Source organism: Ciconia boyciana, chromosome 5 (assembly GCF_034638445.1).
Source record: "Ciconia boyciana chromosome 5, ASM3463844v1, whole genome shotgun sequence".
Classification (NCBI taxonomy): domain Eukaryota; kingdom Metazoa; phylum Chordata; class Aves; order Ciconiiformes; family Ciconiidae; genus Ciconia; species Ciconia boyciana.
In genome coordinates this window covers 63,728,647-63,743,057 of record NC_132938.1, presented here as the reverse complement: position 1 = coordinate 63,743,057, position 14,411 = coordinate 63,728,647, and positions in this window count along the sequence as shown.

Genomic DNA, 14,411 nt, shown 5'->3' with positions numbered 1-14,411 from the left:
ACCTTATTCCTCTTAATAAGAACAACTGAGCTTGTAGTGCATTTATAACTTGGTTTGAGATACTTGCAAATTAAGTAATAAATGTTTAAGCATTAGATGTTCTTATGTGACATTGCATTATTCAAGCTATTCGTAAGGAAGTTTATACTTAACCACATTAGTGATGGAAACATGTTACCCAGCAGAACACAGTACACCTAGCACACAAGTATGTAATGAGTACATACAGTTCACATATACCCTAGGAGCATTACATAAATTAGGGATCAAAAGAAACTATATTCCTGACATGACACCATCAGCATCTTCTCACCACTTTTTGTCTAACTCTGTACTTCATTATAAATCTAAAAAGTTTTAACATAAGTTACTGCTAGAAAATTTAGTTCATAATTAATAAAGTCTTAAACTATGTCACAGATTATAAGAGGAATTACAAGCTTGTTTTCTAAAACAACAAGTTACCACTTGAAACATCATTTATGAAGGCTTGATGAAATATACTAATGTTAATAACAGATACTTTGAAAGCAATGTGCCTGCGTGCCCAATATACCTGTGACGATCACATCCTACTATCAAAGTTCACTGGCTTACATAACTTCAAAACTCTGCAGTTAAGTCCAACTCAAAAATATAAGAGAAATTCAGAAATTATTCTTTAAGGAGCTGCACGTAATACATCAGAGAGAGAGAGAGAATGAATTCCCATTCTTGATATGAATTCTCCATAGAAAAAAATATTCCACTTCAAAATAAAAATTGAATACTTTTTACTGAATAGAAAGTCAGTTTTGAGTTAAAAACAAAATCTTAACTTTTCAAATTTAACTTCTTTTGGAAACCAAATTAATTTTTCAGCTTTACTTTTTAATCTTTTCATAAATAATTTTTTTAAAAGCCAAAAATACATCAAAACAGATGAAACAAAACAGATACAGGTTGCATTGAAAAAAATGCAATATTTCACCCTCTGAAAAGCAGCCATTTTCAGTAGTAGATCTGCATAGTAGATCTGCATACACATCCACCTGAGCACACAAATAAAGGCAACATCGAAATTAAATTAACATTTTGCATTGTCACACTCACTGCTACCTGGGTCACCCAGGGCAGTGAAATTCCCTAGCACCAGGCTAGCTTTCTGCCTTAGTTTGCCCTCCTCTTTTGTGCTAGCCACATCCAGCCAAACAAGCTTTCAGTTTAACTCAGACAAAAGTCAACACAACTTTTTAATCATGTTGAGTCAAATTTTTCCAACAGAGCTTTTCTGACCAGCTCCAGTTTGGAAGTCAACCTATACTAGTGTTGAAGAAAATGTGTGCTCCTAAGTGTCACAGGCAGGCACTTTTTGACATATTTTTCTCTTTACATGTCAGTCCCCAGTACTTAAATTGGAACAAACATCCTTCCTTCCTCTATCTTGTCAACTAAGATTTTAATTTCCTGAGTGCAGTGACTATGTGCATTTCCAAGCCTCCCTGCAGATAGCTCTGAATTCAGCTGGGGCCTCTGGATGCTGCTGGGGCTATGTAGTGGGCGGCAGGCACACAAAAGCACAGTGCAGGATCCAAAGCAGAAGTGATTCATGCTGAATTAGAGCTCTTAAGACCTCCTCATTAAAAAATTCCACAGTGGCTCTGCTTACCATGCATGGCATTCCCTAAAGTACTTGCATAGCATCAGCCACCCAAAAATAATTAACTGTCTAAGAGTGAGGAAAGGTGCGTGCAGCAAGTCAGATTGGTTGCTCCCCCTATGTTGTTAAAGGGATATATGACAAGGGTAAAAACACCAAGACAAATCAGCAATTACTTCACCACACAAAAGCACAAGACAGCAAAGAACATTTACATCTCAGCACTGAAAGAGCAGATGAACACAGCTACCACACAGCAACACTGCAAGCTCTGAAATGATTTACACATGAAAGCATGTCCTAAACTCACTCAGAGCTTTCCTGCCAACACAAATTGCACCGGCTTAACTACAGTGGTATTGTCAGAACCCTGTAGCCCAGTCCACAACGTACATGTGGTTACAGGAACACAAAGAGGCTCGTACAAACTGACTTAAAGCCACACAAGGATAAGGGATTATTACAGCAACATAAATGTATCCAGCCTAGCAAGATTGTGCTTCTTTAACAGAAAAATCACAACCATAACTAGGAGCATCATATTTTCACACAAGCAACCTGCCTTTCAGATAACAGATACGCTCAGACAGCCAACACAAGGCAAAGGTTCAGAGAAACAAGAAGCAAGGGGATTCTGAAGTAGGAGCAGTAACTCACAGAAGATGAAAAAGAAGCGAGGCACGCAGTGCAGCCATTATGCAAAACTCACCTCATTACTGACCAAATATTATTGCATTAATGCTACAGGATATCACAGAGTTGTGGTTTTCATCTGACTAGCTGACAAAAAATATAGAAAAAAAACCAAACAAACTTATGCACAGACCAGATCCTTACTGAAAAAAAGAATGCATGAAACATTTCCCTTACAGTGGCAAATACCTTGATTATATATTGGAAGAAACAAAACTGGGAAACCAAGATATACTGTATGCCCAGTGTGAAAGAAAAGTGCTTTTGCTTAATATATTGGTAGCACTATCCCCTAGCACTTCAGTAAACACAATCAAAGCAGCACAGCTGGATTTTGTAACCGAGTTATCAGTTTATGAAGAGCTACTTGATAGAGACAGTGCCATCTGGGCCAATTACAAATCACATACCTTAGGCACGATGGAAACTGATTCCAAGTCACTATGTTAAAATTCAACATAGTCTTCCCTTTGCTTGCTTTCCCTTTATATTTCATCCTCTTTGGCTCATCACTCTTTGAGGGTGATGAGGCAGAGGGTGCACATTTGCACTTTTCATCCTGCTTATCTGTTGCCTAAAAAAAAGGCAACAGTAGCAATGATTTCGGCTCCACCTAAATATACAATAATGCTGGGGTAATTTCCTGTCTACTTAATTGAAGGAATTTGGATGTCAGTGTTTATAAGGGAAGAAGTTAACATCTTTTTCCGAAAGTTTCAGCATATAAAAAAATGTTCAGTTTTGGGTTTGTCTGCTCCTCAAGTTATACACAAAGTACTCATTTGGGAATAAACAGATCAGAACACAAAAGTTTTCACTTCTTTAGTATATTCAGATCACATGGAAGAAATAAAAAGAAAACATGCTGTAATGCCAACAACATACCATTACAATGAAGCTTATGCAATAAACCGGAATAAAATAGAACTAGAAGGACATGAATATTATTACACTCCTGATGCCCAATTTGCCAACATTTTGTGTCAGCACAACTGATATACAATTTATGCCTTCTTGTTTGTTTTTCCTCTAATAAATTCTGCTTTAGCAAAACTAAATCATATGTGAGCCATGTCCTTTGCACTCCTAGTAGGACTGTAATATGCAGTTTGTCCAATATAAAAGCAATCTTTATTTAAGAACAAACTAATGTTTATAGCCACCAGGTGACCTGTAAAGGAATTTGTTCTGGAACAAATCCTACATTCAGGGTTGCTCATTGGTTGTAAATAACTTTCTGAATATTCAGCAGTAAGAATTTCAGTGGGCTACTTTTTAGTAGCTACTTTTGCTACAGCTACTTTTAACCTTAACCTCCTAAGGGCGAGTTATCCTGTCTGCAGAGAATACTGGGATCTTGTCTTCATTCCTTTGAGGAACACTGCGAAAGAATGATTAATCCACTGAAATTAGCCCTTTAGCCCCAGTGTTGCTGCCCTTGAGGGCTGCTCTTTATTCAGCCCTAGCAGAAGACACAGCAATGGCATATGTAGTAGATATGTTCAGTACGTGTTCAAATAGGTACCAAAGTAGTATCACAATGAGTAAGTAACTCTGAGCCTTCCTGTTGTAAAATTGCCTCAGAAAAGTGCTTCATTCCAGTGCTTCAGTTTAAATTTGCAAGAACTCACCTGGCAAATGTAAAAACAGCAGTGCTCAGTAGGGAGCTGCTACCATCTGCCTTCAGTGACTGACTTTGTAAAATAATTGCTTCTTTCATTACTCTCCACAAAAAAAAAGCTAACAAAAATATTAACAGCCATGTTTTGTAGTAACTTGTATGATAACAAAATCTATTTTTACTATACTGAGTAAGATTTGTATTGTGTAAATCTATGAGCAAATATGCACATGCATTTCAAGGAGGGCTACTGTTAAGAAGAAAAAAAATATTCAAAATAACCTAGCGACGTCTTAGGATGCATTAATCATTCACTGGGCAGCAGAACAAAAGAAAAATAAAATCTCCAAACAGACTGATGGAAACACTTCTGGAAGCAAACATATGTACAGAAAGAGGTTGTTTTATGGTACCAAGATATTTTCATCATCAGTAACATTAGATTTAGTTTTGCATCTTGAAATGAATATTCTAGTTGGATGTTGGCATAAAGCTGAACTAAATGAAGCATGAAATTACAGGCAGGCATTCTTATGCTATTTGCTACTTAAGTGCATCTGCATTTTTTCACCAAGAGTTCTCAAATTACTGTATAAATACCAGTACTCCATTTTACAGATGGGGAGACCAAGATGCTGAATAGTGAGGTTTGCTGTATAGGAATAACAAGCAGTTTAGTAATAGACGTTTCACAACTAGTGGGGCTTAATTCAAACAGTACTACCTCACCTTTCTCATGATCCGTGCTCACATTACATGACTATGCAAATAACTTCACCAGTGGCAGGGGAGGAATTGCCAGCCAACATCATAAACTCTTGCATGTTTTTATTTCTCTGACAAATCCTCTCTCTAGCTGTAGATTGTCAAAGAACGTTAAATTCCCTTTGTCATAATAAGCAAGAGACTAGTGAAATGTTCTTGCAGAGTTCAAGCTAATCAAAAGGAGGTGGGTTTGGCTTTTTTTTTCCTTTGTTTTGTTTAAAGGGGTTAGGCAGGTGATCATATTCTTCTCCATTCTACTCAGTGTCTGATGTTCTTCTCCTTCACCCACTTTTATGACAAGACCATCAAACCAACTTCACATTGAAGGGAAATAAAAAAGGATTTAAGAAGTTAGCTTCTTGGAGACCACTCTGCAACAGTATCCCAAACCCAGAACTTGGTAGCTAGACACCTACGCAGCTGGGGAAGATGGAGAGAGTAACATACAGAGTCCTCACCCAGGGACTGTTTTCACTGATTAATCATTTACTCTAAAATACAGAAATAGCCCCTGGTACACAGAGCAGAATAAAACATTGATTCTAACTTTCTGAGTGTTTCATTTTTAATACAGAAATATTTTTATGCTTTTGAGCTTTTTTGTGCTTTTTGAGGTCTGTAGAGATACATCCATATAACAGTAAAGGAAGTAAACAAGTAGTCCTCTACATCATAAGGTAGGGAAAAAAGCTAATTCTAGAAGTTTCCCAGCATTAATCAGTATTTTCAGAGTTGCACCTTTGCAGATTATTTAGTAAACTTAAAAGATTATAGTAAACTTAAAAGATGAAGCATCCAATGGCATAGCATACTGAAGGAGATATCTTGTTTGCTGTAATAAATAATGATTGTTAATTTGTGGAATAATTCATGATGATAGAAAAAACTATGTTTCCCAAGAAAATCTTCATGTCAAAAACATGCTAAATAAGAAAAACATTTGGAGAGGTGGAACTGCAGTGTCTGTGTAGTGAGTAACAAGACTTTGGGATGAGTAAAAAACCAGCTACTTCCACCAGCACGCATGAGATTACAAAAATTCACCAGCTGCTACAAAGTGCCAACAGGAGCCAAGAACAAAAACAAACAAACAAAAAAACCCCAACAAAAAAAACCACAACAGATGTTTGCATCAAAACGAAGTCTAAAAGCTCAAAGTTTGAGAGGGAATAGACTTTCAAGGAATAGAGCTTTTACATAATGAAATCTGTTGAATATATAATAATTTTTGACCTGAAAAGGAAATAATAACAAAAATTTAAGATATCAGTAATGTTTGCCATTGTCATTTTTGTGGAAAAAGTTAATGCCAAAAACATGAGTTTAGGGTAGTAATTTCTCTTTACTAGCAACAGTATTGGTGCTTCAGACTATGAAAATATAAAGAAATTTGGGCTGCCACATTTTTTTTAACCTAAATTTCCACCAACTAAAAAATGCATCTCCAATGTCAATTAAAATCTTCGATACATTCTATCTGCATGTACAGGTATTCCAATTCCTGAACATTTCTCTCATTTCTCTCATTTCTTCTACATGAAGCTCTGCGAATAATAATTTAACATATTATTTCTAGCTGATGCCATCACCTTTGGCAGAGAACAAGCAAAAAGCCAGAACCAGCAAAGGTCTGAGGTCACACAGAATCTGGTGAGATGCATTTTTTTCCAGTCTGCTGGAAAACCTTCAGGCATGGTCCCCATCAGAACAGCTACACAAAAATCTGAAGGATGAGACTGTTAAGGACCAGACTGTTCAGACTGTGTGAAGAGCTGGAATCAGAGGCAATCCAGAATAACATTAACCAAGGCTATCATGAGAGAAATCTGTCCAAAATCTTCAAGAATAGTTTGTAGTTTCCGGTACTTCCAAATTTGGGACGTCCAACTAGAGACACACTCTACCGTTTCAAGAAATATTGGGGTCCTGTATGAAAAAAAGAGTTAAAATCTTCCCTGAGTAAATTCTTACAACATCCTCAGTTTGTACATGTTGTGGTTTAACCGCAGCTAGCAACTAAGCACCACACAGCTGCTCACTCACTTGCCTCTGGTGGGATGGGGGAGAGAATCGGAAGGGTAAAAGTGAGAAAACTCGTGCATTGAGATAAAGACAGTTTAATAGCAAAAGCAAAAGCTGTGCGTGCAGGCAAAGCAAAACAAGGAATTCATTCACTATTTCCCATCGGCAAGCAGGTGTTCAGCCATCTCCAGGAAAGCAGGTCTCCATCATGCGTAATGGTTACTCGAGAAGACAAAACAACATGACTCCAAATGTCCCCCCCTTCCTTCTTCTTCCCCCAGCTTTACATGCTGAGCATGATGTCATTTGGTAGGCAATATCCCTTTGGTCAGTTGGGGTCAGCTGTCCCAGCTGTATCCCCTCCCAACTTATTGTGCCCCCCCAGCCTACTCGCTGGTGGGGTGGTGTGAGAAGCAGAAAAGGCCTTGACTCTGTGTAAGCACTGCTCAGCAATAACGAAAACTTCTCTATATATTATCAACGCTGTTTTCAGCACAAATCCAAAACATAGCCCCATAGTAGCTACTATGAAGAAAATTAACTCTATCCCAGCCAAAACCAGCACAGTATTATCAGGAATTTTTGGATCAGGAGAATGAGTGGCAATTAAAGCTTTAAGATCCATGAATCTGGCCCTCCTCCTCTGCATCCTTTCAGCTACTGTGCTGTGCACTGTCAGTTACAGAATACCATATTTCTTAACCCTTCCTCATAAATACCCTGTATAAAAGCAGTGTCAAGATCAAACAGGAAAAAATATATATTTTTTTTTTTTAACTCAGAAAGCAATGAATTATTTCTTAAGACTTAGAATATTTGTTTCTCAAAAAATGGCAATGCATTAACAATTAAGTTAAAACTGTTACTTTTTTTTTTTTAAAGCAGCAGGAACAAGCAAATTAAGAAATATAGATTTGTTTACACACTTTAAGACAGATATACAACAGAGGAGGGAGAACTGCAGCAATATTTACTTAAAGTATGAGATAAAAGGATACATTTTATATACAAATAGTAGCCAGGCAATAAGATATGTTCTGTGTTAAAGAAAGACAAAACAACAAATCTATAGGCAAGTATTATAGCTGTGGGGCACAGTGATCAACTTATGAATTCCTAAGAACATATTGAGGAGATAAAGCAGCTTCAAAGAAAGTCAGGCATTGTTTTTTCAGCTAGTCTTTTCAAATAAGATATTTCAGTACAAGGCTACCCATGAAATGCAAGTTTTATCTTGTAGTTGGACTCGATGATCTTTATGGCTCCCTTCCAACTTGAGATATTCTATGATTCTATGATTTATAAAATTACTGCCTTTTTCAGTATTAACTTCAGCAAGCTATCCTGGAGATTTTTGACACCAATTTCTCTTAACCTTCTACCTGTATTTAGACCTTGGCAAGCCCATAACCATGCAAAGGAAGAAAATCCCAAGTTTTACCACCCAAGAAAGTTCTTAAATCAAAACAACTCTGAGCAGACTCATCTCTCCAGCGTGCAATGAAAGAAAAAAGTATGTTCTTCAATTAAGCAAGACAGCTGATTCATATGCCGTAATCATTCATAATGGAGTATCACTCAAAGCTTTCATCAACCTGCCTTCTCTCTTATCATCACCCCATTTCATAGAATCATAGAATGGTTTGGGTTGGAAGGCACCTTTAAAGATCATCTAGTCAAAACCCCCTGCCACAGGCAAGGACATCTTTCACTAGATCAGGTTGCTCAAAGCCCCCTCCAACCTGACCTTAAACACTTCCAATGATGGGGCATCCACAACGTCTCTGGGCAACCTGCTCCAGTGTCTCACCAACCTCATTGTAAAAAGTTTCGTTCTTATATCCAATCTAAATCTACTCTCTTTCAGTTTAAAGCAGTTGCCCCTTGTCCTGTCACCGCAAGCCCTGGTAAAAAGTCTTTCTCCATCTTTCTTATAAGCCCCCTTTAAATATTGAATGGCCGCAATAAGGTCTCCTCAGAGCTTTCTCTTCTCCAGGCTGAACAACCCCAACTCTCTCAACCTTTCTTCGTAGGAGAGGCGTTCCAGCCCTCTGATCATTTTCATTGTCCATCCTCTAGACCGGCTCCAACAGGTCCATATCTTCTTGTGCTGAGAACCCCAGAGCTGGATGCAGTGCTCAAGGTGGGGTCTTATGAGAGCAGAGTAGAGGGGGAGAATCCCCTCCCTCGACATGCTGGCCATGTTTCTTTTGATGCAGCCCAGGATACAATTGGCTTTCTGGGCTGCAAACACACATTGCCAGCTCATGTCCAACTTTTGATGCACCAGTATTGCCAAGTCTTTCTCTGCAGGGCTGCTCTCAATACATTCATCTCCCAGTCTGTATTGATACTGGGGATCACCCTAACCTAGGTGCAGGACCTTGCACTTGGCCTTGCTGAACTTCATAAGTTTTGCATGGGCCCACTCCTGAAGCCTGTGAGGGTTCCTCTGGATGGCATCCCTTCCCTCAAGTGTATCAACTGCACCACTCAGCTGGTATCATCCACAAACTTGCTGAAGGTGCGCTCAATCCCACTGTCTATGTCATTAATGAAAATATTGAACAGTACCAGTCTGAATACAGACCCCTAAGGGACACCACTTGTTACTGGTCTACATTTGGACATTGCATTGAACCATTGACTGCAACTTTGGTGAATGGAGTTAAATCCATTTGGCAGCCAGTCACAAGTGGTATTCCCCAGGGCTCAGTACTCAGTATTGGCGCCAGTTTTCTTTAATCTCCTTATCAATGATCTGTACAAGGGGATTAAGTGCATCCTCAGTAAGTTTGCAGACAACACCAAGTTGGGCGGGAGTGTTGATCTGATCTGCTTGAGGGTCGAAAGGCTCTACAGAGGGATCTGGACAGGCTGGATCCATGGGCTGAGGCCAATTGTATGAGATTTGACAAGGCTAAATGCCAGGTCCTGCACTTGGGTCTCACAACAACCCCACGCAACGCTACAGGCTTGGGGAAGAGTGGCTGGAAAGCTGCCCAGCAGAAAAGGACCTGGGGGCATTGGTCGACAGATGGCTGAATATGAGCCAGCAGTGTGCCCAGGTGGCCAAGAAGGCCAATAGCATCCTGGCTTGTATCAGAAAGAGTGTGGCCAGCAGGACTAGGGAAGTGATCGTCCCCCTGTACTTGGCACTGGTGAGGCTGCACCTCAAATACTGTGTTCGGTTTTGGGCCCCTCAGTACAAGAAAGACATTGAGGTGCTGGAGCGTGTCCAAAGAAGGGCAACGAAGCTGGTGAAGGATGTAGAGCACAAGTCTTATGAGGAGCAGCTGAGGGAACTGGGTTTGTTTAGCCTGGAGAAAAGGAGGCTGAGGGGAGACTGTATCGCTCTCTACAACTACCTGAAAGGAGGTTGTAGCAAGGTGGGGATCGGTCTCCCAAGTAACAAGCGACAGGACAAGAGGAAACGGCCTTGAGTTGTGCCAGGGGAGGTTTAGATTGGATATTAGGAAAAATTTCTTCACTGAAAGGGTTATCAATCACTGGAACAGGCTGCCCAAGGAAATGGTTGAGTTACCATCCCTGGGAGTATTTAAAAGACATGTAGATGTGGTGCTTAGGGTCATGGTTTAGTGGTGGACTTTGCAGTGCTAGGTTAACGGTTGTACTTGATGGTCTTAAAGGTCTTTTCCAACCTAAATTATTCTATGATTCTGTGATTCTAAATGGCCTCTAGGAGTCAAGAGAAAGGAAGTAATGGCTGCCCTTCTGCTCCTTTTTCATAAGCAGTTCTTCCATCAATAATTACAAGGCACTATGTCCAGCATGGAGCAGCAGAACACTGCTGATCACTCAGCAGAACACTCACCGGCAAGAACTTCTTTGGTCCTGTTTTCATGCAAGTCCTGAGCTGTTCCATTAAGTGAAGACAGTGCAGCATATGGCAGCACTATGCCTCTGATAGCATTGCCCTAGCCTTACTGGGGTATATTTTGCAACAGTTTAGAGGCTGGAGACATATGCTGAAATAAAAGACCTGCATATTCATCTGCTGACACAGGCAGGTTTTTGATCTCTAGCTATAACCTATTTGGTAAAAGTAGCACATCATTTGACACCACAGATGCCCCCTTGAGACAGTCCAAAATTCCTATCTGCAAATGGCACATAGGGTTTAATCAGCAGCTGAGAAAGGAGAAGGGAAGCATCTGCTGACCTGCTCTAGCCAAAACATAGACGATTTCATTCTTCTGAAGATGAAGCACCCATTGATGTAAGTCAGCAAGCAATCCTCTATTTTGTTATGGAGAAAATGCAAGGCAGCCAACTGTCCCTACTAAATCAAACTATCCTGAAGTGCTTTCTGAAGCTGCAACCCTCAGTGGAGGCTGGGATCTGCTAAATTAAAACATTAAAATATGACTTAAATATTTTAACAGTAATCACCATTTTATAAATAGGACAACAATTTCCCTTGTAGCCAAATCTCCATATGTGAGACAACAAGCGAACGTTTCTGTATTTTAAATGTTAACTATTCTGTAGCCATACCTCATTAAAGACAGTATCTTGTTAACATGCCAAGTCTCAAATAGCTGTACTATAAGAAAGAATATTGGGTCATATCCTCAGCTGCTGTAGATCATTGACTTCGCTTTCTTCCAGTGAAATAGCTAAGTACTTTTCACAGCAGTTAGCACATCAACCAATTCACTCTTCACTGCTGAATTTTTAAAGACAGGTTTTGGAGGGCTTTTCAATATTAAAACAAACAAACTAACTAACCAAGAAAAATAGTCTCTGTCTGCATACTACATGATTTGGAACAGGTTTCAGAATTCAATCTAATTCAAGTCTTCTAACCTGGGTATCCCTGGAGCATCCTCTGAAAATACCTGGAGGTAATTATCAAAGTCCAAAAAACCCAGAAGTGCCTTTTCAAGGCTCAGCTCAGAACTTGTCCCACGCTGTCTTTTTTCATATCGCACAAGTCCATCTGTTTTAACAGCAGAAGTAGGCATGCTGTCAGGCAGATGACATTCAAACAGACTGAGCATCTGAAAAAATGTAATGCTATGAAGGAATCCTGCTTTAACACCAGCTCCTTTGCTGAGGATCTGCTGGAGGCAGATGGAAGCTCCCACCTGAGCTGAGGGAAACCCCATCTCTGTTACTACTACACTTAAATGGTACCCTGAAGTATTCTTCCCTAGCAACTCTTCTCAGGCACAATTCTGCCAAAGCTGTGAAAGGAAAGAAAACTTGGTTTGTGTTTATATGTCACTTGCTTTCCATTCTCCTATTACCTTCTACCCCGTCCTAGATCACCTCTTGAGTATCTAACAAGGTGTGTGTCCTGTCTTTCCTCCTCTTTGTACAGGGGGCAGGCTCATATGATCTGTTTAGACCTGGAAAATCCTTTTTTCATGCAGCAATGAGTAGTTCCAGTTGCAAGGAATAGAGTAGTTTCATTTGGAAGGGACCTACAATGACCCCCTAGTTCAACTGCCTTACCAATTCAGGGATGACCAAAAGTTAAAGCATGTTATTAAGGGTATTGTCCAAATGCCTCTTAAACACTGACAGGCTTGGGGCATCAAGCACCTCTCTAGAAAGCCAGTTCCAGTGTTTGACTATTCTCAGTAAAGAAATGCTTCCTAATGTCAAGTCTCAACCTCCCCTGGCACAGCTTTGAACCATTCCCACATGTCCTGTCACTGGGTACCAGGGAGAAGAGATCAGCACCCAGAGTCCTCAACTGCTCCTCATAGAACATGTCTTCCAGCCCTTTCACCAGCTTTGTCGCCCTCTTTTGGATGCATTCAAGTACTTTCACATCCTTCTTAAATTGTGGGGCTCAGAAATGCACAGGTGAGGCTGCATTAACACTAAATACAACAGGACAATCATCTCTTTTCACCAGCTGGTTATGCTGTGTTTGATGAACTCCAGGATGCAGTGTGCTCTCTTGGCTGCCAGGGCACGCTGCTGACTCATATTGAGCCTGCTGTCAACCAGAACCCACAGATCCCTTTCTGCAGGGATGCTCTCCAGCCACTCCTCTCCCAATTTATACTTGTGCCCGGTGCTACTCTGCCCCAGGTGCAGAATCCAGCATTTGGTCCTGTTAAATTTCATGTCACTGACGATTGCCCAATGCTCCAATCTATCTATGCTCCCTCTGCAAGGCCTCTCATTCCTCGAGAAAGTCAATACCACCTCCCAGTTTAGTATTATCAGCAAATTTGCTAATGGTGCATTCAACGCCCACAACTAGATCATTAATAAAAATATTGAACAGAAATGGCCCTAAAATTGATCCCTGAGGAACACCACTGGTGACTGGTCACCAGCCAGATGTAGCACCATTCACTACAACCCTTTGAGCCCTGCCCTTCAGCCAGTTCTTCACTCAGCTCACCGTGTACCTGCTCATCTCACAGTTGGACAACTTGTCCAGAAGGATGCTGTGAGGGACAGTGTCAAAAGCCCTACTAAAATCCAGAAAAAAACTACATCCACCACCTTCCCTTCATCCACTAGGCGGGTGACCTTATCATAGAAGAATATCAGATTAGTTAAACAGGACTTTCCCTTTGTGAACCCATGTTGACTGTGCCTGATGATTGCATTGTCCTTTTTCCAGGTACTGAGGTTAGACTAACAGGCCTGTAGTTTTCTGAGTCTTCCCTCGCACCCTTCTTGTAAATTGGAATAACACAGGCTACCTTCCAGTCGGCGGGGACCTTCCCAGACTCCCAAGACCTTTGGTAGATGATCGAGCGGGGTCCTGCCATAACATCCACTACCTCCTTCAGTACTCTGGGATGAATTCTATCAGGCACCCTGGGCTTGTGAACGTTCAGCTGATACAGCTGGTCCCTTACAATTTCAATGTCCACAAATGGAAAGTCACTGCTCCCACAGTTGAGGTCCTCCAACTTGGAGGTCTGGGCAGCCCGAGGTCTATCAGTATTATTAAAGACTGAGGCAAAAAAAGCATTGAATGCCTCTGCTTTTTCTTCATCCCTATTTGTCAGGTGACCATCTTCAACAAGTATTGGTCCAATGTTTTCCTTGGACCTCCTCTTGCTATTAACATACTTAAAAAAGCCTTTTTTGTTATCTGACACAACACTGGCCAGTTTCAGCTCTTGGCCTTTGGCCTCTCATGTCTTCTCCCACAGCTGTGTAATCTTCATGTGAAGCCTGACTTTGCTTCCAGACATCATACAATTTATTTTTCCCCCTGAGCTCCATGAGGAGTTCCCTGTTCAGCCAAGCTGGTCTTCTGCCCTGCTTGCTTGACTTGTGATACATTGGGATTGCCTGGTTCTTAAAAACTGACCAGCACTCATGGACCCTTAAGTCCTCAAAACCAGATTCCCAGGGGACACTGCTAAGTAGCTCCCTGAATAGCTTAAAGTTTGCTCTCTTGAAATCCAGGGTAGCAACCCTGCTGACCTTTTAGCCTTTACACCTTTGTTTAGCATGGTCACCAAGATCTTTTGGCAATGGTCTGGAGTTTAAAAAAAGTTTAAAAAAAGACCATAGAAAATGGGGAACAGGGTCCACTTTCTGAAGCAGTTTCTCCTAGCAAGCTTGGTGCAAAAGAGCCTGGTAAAATTTTTTGAAGAGAATCACTGCTTCAGTAACATATCACCAAAACCCTCCAAATACACAGGTCAGAGCCCTGTGATACAC